The following is a 16,628-nucleotide window of genomic DNA, read 5'->3' on the forward strand; positions in this document are numbered from 1 at the left end:
GGAAAAAACAAATTGGTTTCCAAAGTTGGTGTTCGTCTCAGTCCTCCCAGAGGCATAGGAAGATTCCTGCTGGCCTGCATAATCTCACCTATGCTTGATAACGTCAGTCACATATTTGTGTCTATCTGGCTGACGCAAAGTGGTACCACATTATGGTGTGATTTTGGAGTTCCTAAATTCTGGTGGTTAGGCACCTTTTTGTATCTTTATTAGCTCTTCCCATTTTCCTTTCTCTGAAATGCCTGTTCAAATCCTTTGCCCATTTTTGTTTGAATTATTTTTTCTTATTTATTTGTAGTATTTCTTCATATATTCAGTTATATATATTCAAATAATTTTTCTGTATCTGTGGGTTTTGTTTTGTTTTTACTTTATGGTGTCTTTTTTACTGATGTTCTTAATTAAACACAAACTTATCAATCTTTAAGTTCATGGCTTATGGTTTTGGTGTCTCTTCAAAAAGGCATTCCCTACCCCCAAGGTCACAGAAATACCCTCCTTATAGTCTTTCCTAAACTGTTTAGAGTTTACTTTCTACATTTCAATCTTTAATCCAGTTAGAACTAATTTTTGTATATTGTGAAGGTAGGGACCTAATTCCATGGCTACTCTCTATCTGGCTTTCAAATGTCCCAGCACTATTTACTTTTTTTTAAGATTGTATTCATGTATGTATGTATGTATTTAGAGAGAGAGAGAGCATGCACATGGAAGTGGTGAGGAGGGAGAGAGGGAGAGAGAGAATCTCAAGCAGACTCTGTGCTGAGCCTAGAGCCTAACACAGGCCTTGATCCCGCAACCCCAAGATCATGACCTGAGCTGAAGCCAAGAGTAAGACAATCAACTGAGCCATCCAGGCACCACTAAGCACTATTTCTTAAATAAGCCTGCCTTTTCCCACTTCCCACAAGGCTATCTGTCTTGAGTTTCCCCATGTACTAGTTTGCTTCTAGCTCTCTCTTCTGCTCCACTGGTCTATTTGTTTCTACTTGTGCTGATACACATTCTCTTAACTATTTATATAGCTTTACAGTGAATCTCCCTTCCTCTCTCAACAATTTATATAAACGTGTATCATATCCTCCTCCCTAAACCTGCTGTAGTTCTGATTGGAATTGCACTAAATCTTTGGACCACTTTGTGGAGAGCTGACATTTGACAATATGAAGTCATCCTACCATGAACATGGTATTTATTCCTTCTCTGTTTATTTAGAATTCTTAATATCTTTAAAAAAAAAAACTTCTAATTTTCTCCATGGAGATTTTATGAATCATTTGCTAGATTTACTTCTGGGCACCTTTTCATTATCAAATTACTGGTGATGTATATAAATACAATTTAATTTTGAATTTTGAATCCAAAAATCTTGATAAAATCTTGTACTAAATTAATAATTCATTTGTAAATTGGAAGGAGGGGGTTCTACATACAAAATTATACTCGTGAATAATATTGGAGCTTTTATTTTTTTAAGAACATTAATTTGAGACCAGCTGACATGAGACCAAGACCAATGATCTCCATTTTTTTATTTTTTTATTTTTTAAAAGATTTTATTTATTTATTCATGAGACACACAGAGAGAGAGAGAGAGAGAGAGAGAGAGAGAGAGAGAAGCAGGCTCCATGCAGGGAGCCTGACACGGGACTTGATCCAGAGACTCCAGGATCATGCCCTGAGCTGAAGGCAGACGCTCAACCACTGAGCCACCCAGGTTGCCCTCCACTTTTTTAAATAAAACTTTAACAGGACAAAGGGAAAAGATCGCAATGAACTCCAGTTCTCTACTTGCCCCAGAAGAAAAAAAGATGCAGAAACATGGGGCAAGGACTGTGGATATTTAACCACAAATACGTCTGTCAGATCAGAGTACTGATAAAGATAATAACCTGAATTAGAGAGCATACACTGTATGCAACATGGTGCTTTACATACATTATCACACCTTGCTCTGTTGGTGATGATGGAAGAAGAAAGGAAAAAACTGGAAAGACTGAGTATCTTTCTAAAATTGTGGTCAAGAGCTTAGAGTTTTTTAGTGATAGACACCATAATATAAAATGCCAGGCACTGCTGTTTTATAACACAGGGATATAATGAAACACATCTTGAAGAGAGAAACAATGCACTATTGTGTCTAGCAAAGTTTGAGCCAAAATCTCAGTTCTGCATGTGTTTGTATTTAGAGAAATAAATCTGCCTTAACAATTCTTTAATCAGTGGCAGAATAACTTAGAAGCTGCCATCTGTGAGTTTAATCATCTAAATACTGGAAAAACCTGATGGTGATCCTGAGGGAGAAGCTCCAGCATAAGAAAGCTAAGCAGACACACAGACTGTAGCTCTGAGATGACAAAAGAACCAGTCAGCTTGTTCAAGTTAGCCAAACCAGTTATTTAGCATTATGACATCTGTTCACTAACTGCGTCTCTTTTTTTCCAAGTCAATTTTTTGGTGTCACCCTAACTGGCTAAATGATTGATGTGTAACTCTACAAAGAGAATCCTCCATGACAATTACTGTGCTTTTAGGAGTCGGGTCTTCTAGGTCCCATGTATCCCAAGGGGTCTGGGAAGTCTAACGGTCTGTTGGCTCCTGGACCATGTAGCCAGAGGTCTTGGGGCAGGGTGCAGATGAAAACAAGAGGGGGGCCACCTCTCAGTGCCCTATCCATATTACCTATCTTAGCGCCCACATGCACTGAGTAGTCAGTCATGAGATCTATCTGCAGATCTCTTTGGAAAGTTCTTGGCTTATACTCTGAGAACTGCTCGCTAGAGCATGTCGATTCATCAAACATGCCAACACTGTGCCTGTGGAGTGAGCGGGGAGATCACTGAAATGCCAAGAACCCAAACCTAGAGCTGGATATGGCATATGGGACAGAGACACACACAGCTTCAGGCATGAGCCCCTCCACCCTCTCTCCATACTGGGGCAAGCAAGAGACAGGCAAACCCGGAGGTGAAGAACACAACAGTTTAGGGGAGTTAACAGGTCATGAAAAATAGCACATTACACAAGGCATAGGCAATTGAGCATCACCAATGATGAGGGGCCCCCTGGCTGTCTGTGGTTCTCTTGCCATTCTGGAGCTACAAAGACAGGACTTGCAAGTCTGAGGCAGGCTTTTGATGCCCCCTTGACATGACACTCTCATCTACAGCCTGCCATGGAACACCAACTAAAAGTAAAAGGTGGTAATATCAATAACAATGAATACTCACTGGGTTTTTAGTGTGTGCCAGGTGTGATTCTAAGTGCTTTAACATGTGTGCTTATGAGCCAATGAGGATGAAGTTCTCTTCCTGGCTACACCCTATGTAAATGGGTGAAATGTCACTGTTATTGACGTTGTGTGTGTATATGAAATGAACATCCGTCTTCTATCCTTCTAAAAATTCCATCCTACTTCCAGAGTGAGACTCCCGAGAGATCCCATTAGAAATCACCCCCTCACTGGAGACTACCTGGAAAAGCAATTAGAAAGTGACGCATAGGCAGATGTGTAAAAGACCCTCTCTATACTTCATAAGCACTCAACAGAAAAGTAAAGAAGTGGCTCTGACCAAGGAAATAAAATTGTACATGAAGGAAAATTAGAATAAGTCATCAAACTTGGCAGAGTTTCTGGTCTTTCCTTCTATCAATCAGACAGTTGCTTTGATGGGCAGCTGTCTCCTACCTTCTTCACTATGCTGGCCCCTGGGCATTTAGGTGTATGTATTACACAGGAGGGAATCCACACAGCTGCTCTGACCAGGGTTTTAATGTTCATTGGACCTGACCCTGATTCCCTGGCCGGCAACACTTGCACCACAGCCCTTGTCCAGGGGGAGGGACACAGTGGCAGCTGGGTTGGGGCAGGGAGAGGACACTCGAGGGCGTATGTCATCCTTCTGCTCTTTGAATCCCACCACCTTGGCAGCACTAATCTGGGCTCTGCACCAAGCAGGACACCTAGACAGAAGACTTGAGCAGGGAAAGACCTTAGGAAACCAGCCAATCTGGGGTACCCAGGTGGCTCAGTTGGGTGAGCATTTGCCTTCAGCTCAGGTCATGATCCCGGGGTCCTGGGATCGAGTTCCACATCGGACTCTCTGCTCATGGGGGAGTCTGCTTCTCCCTCCTCCTCTGCCCCTCCTCCTGTACTCTCTCTCTCTCTCTCTCAAATAAATAAACAAAATATTTAAAAATAATAAAGATAAAGAAACCAGCCTAATGCCTCTTCCAATGAAAAGGTGCATGAGGCTTAGGACACAGTGTAATTCCCCAAACTCATCTGGTCTGAGGTTTCACATCTCCTGATGCGCTGCCATTTCTATGATCTGATTGTGGCCCTGCTCACTGGGCCACTAGGTTTGGCTACTGCAGGGCGACTGCCCACAGGGCTGAGACCTCGCATGAGGGCAGCTGTGATTTTAGCGTGGCCTCGCTGCTACCTTTAGCGCCAACAGGCCCATCAGCATGCCAGACACTAAAGCACGTTCACACACTGGGAAATTGGAGGGGAGACAGTTGAGTAACCTTCCAGACACACGGTGAGTCAGCAACCGTCACCGGCAGTTTCAGCCTGGGACATGTGTCCTCACCCACACCTGTGGGTCCTGCCTGTTCTGACCTCGCGCTGCCCCTGATTCCTCCTCCTGGAGCTGCTCTGCCACTGTTACCTTTGGCCAACACCTTCATATTGTTACCCTAAGGCCTGGGTCAGACGCTTGGAATGAGCCCAGGTAGTTCCACACAGAGCAGGTGAAATATGGAAGGGAGCCAGCAGCTAATCACAGTGAGACAAACTTTCATTTCAGTCTCTATTTTATGGCTCCCATCTGTTTACCTGCTCATTTCTGCCGGTTAGCGAGGAACGAGCTTTGATCCTGCTCCAACACCAACAGCACTATTCGCCCCAGCACTGAGCAAAGGACGGGCAGCGGGTTGTGTGGGTCAGGAGTGGGCCCTGCCTCCATTCCCCAGGGGACCCAGAGACTTCTCCCCATGCACTTTGGAACATCAAGTTTGCATTTCACTGGGCCCAGTGAGGCCGCGTGGGGTTGTTTACCTGTAACGTGTCAGTTCTGCCGCTCAGCGGGATGGACACCCGCCTCCCAGAAGACAGGGCTCTGGGTTACAGCTTTGGGTGGTGTCAGGCCTTCGTGCCTGATTATTCGGCCAAACTCATGGATGATGACAACGACAAGGAAATGACCATGAAAACTCAGCAGTCTAGGTCAACAGCCACATCCAGGGCCCCAGGACCCCAGGCCCGTGAGGCTCTCAGCTCCTCCAGAGAACGTGTGGAAACTGAGAATCCTCTGACCGAGACCCCAGATAACCAACCCCCAGACCTGTCCTGTGCTGAGACATTGGAAGGCTTCGTGAGAAGCTCATGTCCCATTTTCAGCCTCCCACCAAGCTGGTGGGGAGCCGCATGAATTTGTGAATCTATGAATCCACACGTGACCTATAAAAACTCAGACAGCCTCCCCATAGACTCATAAAGTGGGAGCGGCGGAGAAGCCTCGGGAGGTGCAGCCACTCACCATCGCACGCAGTCCTAAGGGCCAAGGCCCCAGCCTCCTCTTGTGGAAAATGAGACGGCTGGCCTGGATGGAGGCCAAGGTTTCCCAAATTTCACACTGACACCTGCCTCCAAGTGTTATGAGAATGTAAGTGTCTGTTTCTCCAGCCAACAGATGTCCTAGAGAGCACTGGGTGGCCCAGGTCACATGAAGTCCAACCAGGATTGTATACCAAATCACAAAATGTCGATAATGTTCTTGGTCTACAGTGGTTACGTAAGGGCCCGAATCTTGTAATAAATTCACTGACCATTAAAGAAGGAGGGATCTTAGATTTTTATAGAGAGGAAGATGCAAGAGGTGGGTGGAGGAGGGAGTTTAAGGAGCAGGAAGCCAAAAGCAAGCACATATACACACTCAAAATGAATTAGAATAAGCGATTCATTTCATCTCTTCACGCATTCTCATTTCTACTTCACAAGGAAATATTTTGACCATGCACCAACCGTAAGAGCGAGGAAGAAATGGGTATATGTGAAACTCAAGAAGCACCACGTCTAACAATTTAGAAATTGCTACTCTGTGGCCAGAAGAATGAGAAGAACATTAGAGCTTACCCTCTTGATTAAAGGAAAAATGGAAGTTTTGCCCATGCCAGGTATTTTTTAAAAAATAGTTTGCGGAGATTTTTTTACATAGATAGCCTATAGCTTCCTTAAAGAATTGTTGTGAACTAATCAGAACAGGAATGTCTCCAAAGAAGACAAGTTGCTTCTGATGAGAATGCTTGGCAACACAAATTTCTGTGCTCCTTGGACAGCATTAGGCCCCAGGTCAGCTCTCACGTGGCCACTGGCCATAGAGGGTGTATAACTGCCCGAAGCAGAAAAAACCATGTAGCATGGGTGTATAGAGTGCTTTTGAGAAAGAGTGTGTGAGGGTTGATGAGGGCTCTTTAAAAGGAGGATGCACCTGGGGTACCGGGGTGGCTGAGTTGGTTAGGCATCGGACTCTTGATTTTGGCTCAAGTTATGATCTCTGGGTTGTGGGATCAAGCTCCTGTAACAGGCTCCATGCTCAGCGAGGAGTCTCCTTGTCCCTCTCCCTCTGCTCCTCCCCCTACTCATAGTTTCTCACTTTCTCTTTCTCAAATAAATAATAATAAAATTTTTAAAACAAAAGGAGAGCACAGGAGCCTGACCATGTTTTGATTTCTGAATGGGTTGCTCACAGTTCCAATCAGGAAACTCTGACATGAGTTTTCAGACCCTTCTCCGTAGGACACTGGCTGCAGTGATGGTGGGCACTTAAGTGATTTTGGCAGGTGGGGGAGGGATGGAGGGACTGTCTTTATTAAGAAATGTAATTGCTATGTCATTAGCAATTAGTGTCAAAAATTTCCAACCCTGGAACAGGCACTGCATAAACCCACCACAAGGCGACTGACCCCCGCAGTCCTGGTGAACAGCAGAGCAACCCCATGAAAACCATGTACTACATTCTATGAACTAAGGTGAATAAAAGGGGAAAAGTATTTCCTCCCCAGGTCACTCCTCTGCCAGAACTAAGAGTCTGCCACCTTTCTATGCACTTTCGGAAATCCCTACAAATGTCTTTCAACAGAGATTGCTCAGACCTAGAAATCTGGGCTCATCAGTTCAGGCAGGATATGTTTCAAAAATAAGTCATCACTCCAAAAGAATGTGTTATTTTCCTTTAGCAAAAAGGAAAGCCCCCCCGCCAACCCCTGGCCATTAATTTTCATAGAACTGCCTTTACCCTCACCCAGTAGAGCATAAGGAAGTTCCAGCATTTTGCTCTGGAAAGTTACAATACCTGGTCAGTTCTGGGTGCAATGTACAGCAGAAATCATTGCGTGTCTACTATGGGCCTGGCACAGCTAGTTATACATGTAACCTTATGGAATCCTAGAAAGAAAGTTAATGGTAAATAAAAACCACTGCTAAATTCAAAGCTTAAAGTCACTTTCTTGATAAAGATTCAAAGGTTCGTGAAATGTCCATTAAAGGGCAAAAGGATAACTTAAAATCCTATATACAATATAATCCAAAAATGCTTTAATCTGTGTATAATTTAAGAATAAATTTTAAAAATGAACACTATCATTTTTAAAAATTTTTTTGAAAAATTTTTATAAATTTAAAATTTATAAAAATATGATTAGAAATTGACACAATACTCCCCATGTCTAAACAGTTTTACAGACAAATTCTACCAACTTTTAACAATTTTAGTCTTACGCAAACTCTTCAAAGGAGCAGAAAAAAAAGAAGCCTTCCCCAACTCATTTCATACTCATGAAACTAGTATAACGCTGAAACCAAACCAGACAAGGACAGTACAAGAAAATTACAGGCTACATTCACTCATGAACACAGATGTGAAACTCCTAAATAAAATTTTAGCAAGTCAAGCCCAGCAGTATATTCAATAATAATTACCACAGTATCTTTAATGTGAATAATAATAACAGTTTAACATTGGAAAATCTCTTAACAGGGACGCCTGTGTGGCTCAGCGGTAGAGCCCCTTCCTTCAGCCCAGGGCATGATCTTGGAGTCCCAGATCAAGTCCCACATCGGGCTCCCTGCATGGAGCCTACTTCTCTCTCTGCCTATGTCTCCACCTCTCTCATGAATAAATAAATAAAATCTTAAAAAAAAATCTCTTAACATCACTCCTTCATTAACATATTAAGGACAAAAACTATAATCACCTCAATAGATACAGAAACTCTTCATAAAATTCAACTCTCATTCATAAAATTTAGAAAAATATTCACAAAATAGGACAAGAACTTTCTTACTGTGATAAAGGACATCTGCACGTATCACATAGCAAACATCTTATTTAATGGTTACGTGATGGACACATTCCCTCGAAAACCTTAGAACTGACGAGGATGCTCACTATCATGACTCCCACTCAACATGGCACTAGAGAACATAGCCAGAGGAGTAAGACAAGAAAAGTCAATAAGAGGAATAAAGATTAAAAAGAAAGATACAGATGGTCATAATTGCAAATTATGAAAATTCAAGAGAATCCACAAAGCATTAAACTTAACTAAGAGTCAGCCAATTTGTTGCATAGTAGATAAGAACATAAAAATATATTGAATATATTCATGTTCATATATTCAATATATTTTATTTTATATAAAAAATATATAAATAAAAATATATATATATAAATATATTCATAAAGGGGGCAGGCAAGTGTTTCTTAGGCAAGATATTAAAATTATAAAGCACTGAGGAAAACATAGATGTTACTACTTGTGACTGAAGACAATATAAACATATTAGGAGAAGATATCTGAAATAAATATACTTGCATAGAAAAATGTTTCCATCGTAAGCCTGACTACTCTCTTAGAAATGCCTGCTTGCAAGCTTGGTCCCTAGCTGGCATCTGGGACTTGTATTTTGAGAGGGTTCCTACCATTCCTAGATCTGATAGGAGTGGCTCACTGTGCCTAACCTGTTCATACAAACATTGTGGTTTATGCCGAACATCTGCTTTCCCTCAGGGAGTCTGGAATTCTGGTATGTGGTAGGCAGAGAATGCCTTTGTGACCAGCCTTCAATAAAAAGCTGGGACATGGAGTCTCCAATAAGCTTCCTTGGTAGACAACATTCCATACTTATTGTCACAATTTGATCCTGAAGGAATTAAGTGCATCATCCTGTGTGACTCCACTGGAAGAGGACTCTTGGAAATTTACAGTTGGTTTCCTCTGGAATTCACCCCTTTTTCTTTGCTAATTTTGCTCTGCATCCTTTTGCTGCAATGAATCTTTGCTATATGACTATATGCTGAGTTCTCTGTGAGCCCCCATGGGAATCACTGAACCTAAGTGTGGTCTTAGAGATCCCTGAGTCAATGACCAATAAAGATCGCCTATAATTCAATTACAATAATGGGTATGAAAAAGACAAGCAAGACAATGAGAAAAACGGGCAAAGGAAACAAGCCAAGTACTTTCTGGAAGAGAAAAACCCCATGGCTAATAAAACTATGAAGAGACACTCACTCTTACTAGACATCAGGGAAATGCAAATTAAAACAATGAAATACCCTTTTGTGATCATCTGATTGACAACATTTTAGAGTCTTAAAATACAGAGCAATGGTACAGTTGTAGAGAAAGCTCTTCATAGAACTTTCCAGGAACATCTAGTAGAGCTGAGTTGTGTGTTCTGTGAGTGTGTGTGAAGTACTGCATGCACAAGTCCTGTACAGGGTGTCTACTGTAGCATTGCCTGTAATAGGGAAAAGCTGGAAATAACTTCAGGATCCATAAAAAGAGGAAAAGCTAAGTGAATCAACTTTCACTAGGACGTTATGGTGAACATAAAGAAACTAAATCAGCAGATAAATCTTAACAATATTAACTGAAATAAGCAAGTTCTCGAGGGATATGTATAGTATGCTACCATTGTAAATGATTTTAAAGATGTTATTTTAAAGAGAGAGTGTGCTCGAGCATGAGCGGGGGTAGGGGCAGAGGGAGAAGAGAGAATCTCCAGCAGACTCCATGCTGAATGTGGAGCCCTACGCAGGGCTTGATCTCACAACCCTGACATCATGACCTGAGCCGAAATCAACAGTAGGATCCTCAACTGACTGAGCCACACAGGCACCCCGATTGTGAATAATTTTAAAACACACAAAACATACTGTATTATATTTTGCTACCATATAATACTCCTACGTACAGAGTGATGTTGGTATCCACAAAGCACAGATAGGCTAATCTCCATTATTTCTAGGGAAGAATGAGCAGTGGAAGGGGAAGAAGGGAAAAGTGAGAGGACTTCAACAATGTTTATTAAATTCAAAAATGCATCTGAGGGGTGCTTGGGTGGCTCAGTTGGTTAAGCAGATGACTCTGACTCTTGGTTTCAGCTCAGGTCATGACCTCAGGGTTGTGGGATTGAGCCCCTCATTGGGCTTTGCATCGGCACAGGGTCTGCCAGAGATTCTCTCACTCCCTCTCCCTCCGCCCCTCCCCCAAGTCTCTCTCTCAAATAAATAAATCTTTTTAAAAATGCATCTGAGGCAACGTGCTATGAGTGATGATCGTGGTATGCTATTTCCTACAGATTTAAATTATAATTGAAATACTGCATCATCTGTATACATTGGCATATACAAAGAGGCTAAAGTTCAAAACAAAGAGTTACAGGACATTCTATTAGGTAGAAAAGTAGGATTTCTTCAGTTTATCATCATATCAATTTATAGATATACCAGTTAAGGTTGCCCTCAGATCAAATGTTAGTATCATTCCAACCTGTCCTGTACAAACTCCAAAATAAAAGGACCCTTCTTGGATGAGTTCTGTGGATTTGGTATCTAAATTAAACCTTATTAACCTATATCCATAAGGCAAGGGACTGACATAACATATGTCACTGTTATAAGTCAGGAATTCTGTTTGGTCATAAAAACTCATATTGCTCCAACCATGTTGTAGGTGCCCCTCTGCTTCTCTGCTCACTCCTCCTGCGCTCCCACCTTACTAAGCCAAAGTAAATTATCATCTTTGTTCTAACTTCAAACCTCTCTCTTTGGCAACCTTCAGGAGTTTCTCCAGAAAGCCTCCTTCCATAAAAAGAGGGATAGAGAATACTAAATTTATTCAGGTCCCCACAACTGGTTTCCATTCCAGGTGCAGATTGATTTACACTTGAGTTCCTTGATGTGACATTTAGTTTTCATTTCCGTTGAAGAACATAGTCAGCAATATTGACAAATATCTCAAACAGAGAAGAGAAAATAAGCCAGTTCACAAATCTAGTTGAGTTTAAACTACTGTGGGAGATAATCATGTGTCAGCTTAAAGAGACTTTATGAGCGGATTTACCCATAAAAACAACAAAGTGTTATCTAAGCCTTGATCCCTGCTGTGAAGCGCACATGAGCATTTCAAGCTTATTACACTTTAGTTCTTGGCATAACAACTTTCATCACGGAGGAGCATGCAAAAGCAAGCATGTTTCTTTAATAATCATTAAAAACAAGTGAATTTGGTGGGTATTGTTCCCAAGTTCAGGAAATAGCCTGAGTTTGGTCTTTGGCCAAACATAAGTATCTTCACATGCAAAAAGGTATTCCAAAAGAGTCATGGAAAAGCTGTGAGGATGTAGAGGAATCTGAGAACCTACAAGATAATTCTGCCTTCCTGCAGGCAGGCAGAAGAGTGCCATTGCCTTCAGTGGCTGAGTGGTGAGCGCAGGCTCTCAGAGCTCTGAAGGCAGCCCCACGGAGGGTCCTTCCACTACCAGCACAGCGCTCCAAGGACCACTGCTGGAGTTCCCAAGAGGGTCACAACGTCTCCGTCAATGTGCTCATTTATTTGGGGATGTAAAAGTATACTACCAGCATTTTTATCATGGGCGGGGGGGGGGGGGGGGGGCAGACAATGTATCTGAGCTGTAGGCATCAGACTCACCCAGGATGTTAAGAGGATAATGAAGCCATTTGAATGTGCACGGCAGTATTTGCACCGTTGGTGGTGTTACTAATAGAAGTAGTTAAGTAGATAAGAAGAAGCCTTATCTTCCTGCCCCTCTGTGAGACTGAGCATTGGAACCAGGGCTCATGTGGGCTCTGGTGAGCTGGGGACATCTGCTCCAGTATCTCTGTGCAGAGAAGCTCAGAAAGGTACACAGAACAAAAGAAAAAAAAGAACAAAGATTTCTGCAGGATATGGTAATAAAATATGTGATTGAGACAGGGGTCCTCCCTCTGCCCTCTCTCTCCTTCAAAAAAGGTGGGCTCTAACTATTCTGGTTAGAATAGGTGCCTGCCCTATAACTTAAGGGATGGCTGAAATTTTTCCACCACTGCATTCTTACTGATTTTTATATTCAATTCAAACCCCAACATCCAGCCCTCAGGCTCCTGCCAGCCACCCTTTACATCCCTCAGGCCCAGTGACCATGACCTCCATCAATAGCCCTCCTGCCAGCCAAGGCCACATTGTGACGGGCCAGGGCTGCACCCTGCCCATGCCCTTGTCTGCCTCCAGAATGTCCACCTCTCTCCACCCACCAATCTGCCTAAAAATTCCATTTACTGGATACCCCCCAATCAATTACATTTTTAAATATTTACTAAAATACTCTGCAGCCGTGGTGGCAGACACTATAAGGAACAAAGAAAGAAAATCATTTATACTCTGGAGCGGGCTGGCTGTATCTTGACTGACCAACCCCTTGGATTCTGTGTTCTACATCAATGTCAATAGGATGACGCATTGCTTTTTTAAACTGTGTGTGTGTGTGTGTGTGTGTGCGCGCGCGCGCTCTGCCCTGACAAGCAAGCCTTTCATGCACCATCTATTATTATAATGTCTCCAAAGAACCCAGCGCATAGCTCAGCACACAATGGAATTCCTTTGTCCTCCAACCATAGAATAAGGCCCAAATTTTTGTTTTATGATGTTTTGATAGTCACAATATTTAACAATTTTTGTGGCATGGACATCTACCAATGAAACCATGTATTCATATTCAACAACCATGTATGGGAGAGTGGGGCTGTGTGAGTGGGTGTCTGCCTGTCTGTCTCCCTAGGAGAATATATACTAGCCAACTCATGACCAGGATCCTGAACCCTCTGCTGTAGCTGGTGTTACCTTCCAGCTGCTGATGGAAGAAGGTGGTCCAGGAATCCGGAGGAGTGGGGACTCAGGCTCAGGGAGCAGTTAGTTAACCAGCAAGTGTGGCTGTGTTTCAATATTATAACACCCAGCATGGCCATACATCCCACACCTGAAAATGGCAGGCTTGCTATGGATGCTACTGATGAGGACAATGTCATCCCCCACTCCCAGAAGGTCTGATGGTTCTAGAAAGGACAGCCTTGAGTCAGGTGGCATCTAAGTGGTCTGGGCTAATGTTTAAAAGGCAGAACTTCACTGTGAAGGCATGTGAATTAAGCGCTCCCCAAAGCCCTACTCTGTGCTAAGAAGCAGTAACGTGTGAGCCAAGAGACTGGACTCTGGCCTAGTATCACCCCAATGGAAAGGGCAACTGCAAGGCCCAGCATTCCCAAAATTCCCATTTGAGACCCAACCTCAGGGATGATACAAGTACCCCCAGTCAAGGGCTCTGATCCAAAACAGACTGTCTACATGGTCTGTGAGATGCACAACCCATGACAGACAGAAGACTCGCCAGTTAGGAACGAGGGCCAGACAGTGCACACCCAGTAAAGCCACAGGTAGCTCTGGCTTCGGCACTTCCAGTCACACCATTCAGATCCCACCTGCTCTACCATCAACTTTCTTCATCACAAGTTCATTTCCTATTCCTCCACAGGCCCCGGACTCCTTCCTCTCAATTGCTCTGATGCTCATGTGCTCCCTGTGTGGAATTATGTACCTGACAGATATAAAAGGGAACAATGAATTCAGCTCAGGCCTGAGGTGATGGCAAAGGCCCAAGAGCTAAAAATTTCATTCTGATTTTATCCTCTGACTTGCACTGTGGCTGAGGTGAGCCTCATTCTGAGCCTCTTTCTAGACCAAGTAGTCTTAGGGGCTAAGGAGGACAGAAGGGATCCCTGGTAAATCACAGAATGGGTGTGTGTGTGTGTGTGTGTGTGTGTACACATGTGTGCATGAGCACACATGTCCCTTCTCACAAACCCTTTATGCAGCTTGGAAACTGTTTTTTTTTCCAAGATTTTATTTATTTCTTCATGAAAGACAGAGAGAGAGAGGCAGAGACACAGGCAGAGGGAGAAGCAGGCTCCCTTTGGGGAGCCTGATGCGGGACTCGATCCCAGGACCCAAGGACTATGACCTGAGCCAAAGGCAGACTCTAAACCACTGAGCAACCCAGATGCCCTAGAATCTTGTTCTAATGAACACCAAAGACAGTTAAGATAGCGAAGAGATGAGGGACAACATGAGACACACTAGGAAGAGGGGCAGACCTCTGCCATGCCTGTGATACCCCCTACATGCACTCACAAAAATGTCCCCTCACTCTGTGTCTGCCTTCCGCTGTGCCTCAGCCATTCTCTCGGTCTAGACTAGGCTAGCAGACAGCAGCAAGAGTCTTCACCAACTGTAGCAGAAGCCTGTGGAGTCAGATCCACAGTCACAGAACTTTAAAAGTGAAATGTTCACTCTTCCATGGATTTTACTGATTCTGCTCTAGAATCAGATATCATGACAATATTCAAGATGCAGTGTGTATTTCTAAAGATGAGACTGAAGTAACTCGCATTTTCTTCCTCGGGATAATTAAATAAATAGGCTTTTAGAAAAAAATAGGGGGTAACATTTAGGGAATAATTTCTTAGATCAGACACTTAAGCATGAATGACAGCAAAGAATATGGATAAAGCTGACTATGTGGAAGTTTAAAACTTCTATGCAACAGGGGCACCTGAGTGATTTGGTTGGTCAAGCATCTGACTCTTAGTTTTGGCTCAGGTCATGATCTCAGGGTCCTGGGACCGAGAACATTAGCACAGAGCCTGCTTAAGATTTCTCTCCCACTCCTTCTGTTCCATTCCCTGCTTTCTCTCTCTCTCTCTCTCTCTCTCTCTCTCTCTCTCTCAAATAAATAAATCTAAAAAAATAACTTCTTTGCAGCAAAGATTCCTTAAACACAATGTAAAGACCAACCACAGACTGGGAGAAGAAAGTGCCCCATGCATATCCAACAAAACATTATTATTTCAAATATATAAAGAATGGCTACATCAGTAAGGGGAAAAAAATGAACATCTAATAGAAACATGGGCAAAGGACATGAACAGGCAGTTTACAAAAGGTGAAACTCCAAATGGTTAATAAGCACATGAAAAGAAGATCCCTCTCACAAGGAATCAGGGAAATGCAAATTAAAACAGCAATGACCTATCATGTTTCACCCATATGATTGGCAAAAATTTAAAGTTTGAGAAAAACAAGTATTGACAAGGGAGAAAGAAGATGGTAGCATCTGCTGGAACAATCACAGTCTGGATTATGTGGGAATTACAAGTGAAGTGGGGATATATGATATATGACTTGACAACCCCTGTCTCTCTCTAACACACAAAGAGAAGTTTCCATGTAGGCAGAAAGAAGACAAATCTAAGAGCGCACAGCAAAATGTACGTAACAGAGACAGACCCCAAATCAGAGAAGTGTGCAAGTTTCACACTGGAAGATAGATAGCAGCCAATACTATACATGTGTCAATGTAGCCAAATCTCAAAAACAAATTATCAAGTGAAAAAGCAAATTGCAGAATCCTGCTGTGCAAGACATGATACCATTTTTACACAACTTTTTAATGGTTCAAGGCAATAGATATTTCTATATTCGTTATGTGAGCAAATAACTGGAATGTGATGGACAAGCATGGGGTAAACGCAAGTTCCTGACAGGACATCACTTCCCTGGAAGGAGAAGAGGAATGGGAAGGAGCTCAGAGAGAGCTTCAGCTACTTTATCACTTCAGATCCAGAGAATAACATGAGATCTGAAGCAAGTACAGCCTAGAGTTGAGATCTGATAAAGCTGGTGATGGACACTCCACACATTATTCTCTATTATCTGTGTGTTTGAACCATTCAGAAATAACCATGAGATTCCAGATGCTATTTTAAACCTAACCGGCGTTTCTCTCATTTATCTCCTGGGCAAAGAAAAGATATTGCAGGCGGTGGGAAAGGCATGCTTGAAAAGCACAGAGGTTCTAGATTACATTGGAAATTCACTGATTAACCTCCTGCATCTCCAGTGGCTGGAGACAAGGCTGACACGTCAGGAAGAAGCCCTGAAGGTTACCTGAGGAATCCGGCCTGAGCTCCCGCCAAGGGATAACCAGGTGAGCTACAAGAGTCCAGTCCCCAAAGCAAGTGCCACTGAGGCACAGCTCCTGCTATCACTGCTGCGGGGGTACCTGCCCGACGAGAGAGGAGAGGAGACAAGAGCCACCTCGGCCAGCGTCTATCCATGACGCTATCCCCATTGCAGCTATCCCCATGAACCTGTGGCAGTTTTCTAGGACTGGATGGGAGTACATAGGGTGGGGCACTGTCTCTTGAGGGCATCAGGGTAAGGGAGGG

The 16,628-nt window shown here is 43.0% G+C and overlaps 1 protein-coding gene across 1 annotated transcript in view; it reads right to left on the reverse strand.

Moving 5' to 3' along the window:
- KIF26B (kinesin family member 26B) overlaps positions 1-16,628 on the reverse strand; it is a 446,195-nt gene that overhangs the window by 355,768 nt on the left and 73,799 nt on the right. The window lies entirely within an intron of this gene.

Source organism: Vulpes vulpes, chromosome 13 (assembly GCF_048418805.1).
Source record: "Vulpes vulpes isolate BD-2025 chromosome 13, VulVul3, whole genome shotgun sequence".
In the NCBI taxonomy this organism is placed as follows: domain Eukaryota; kingdom Metazoa; phylum Chordata; class Mammalia; order Carnivora; family Canidae; genus Vulpes; species Vulpes vulpes.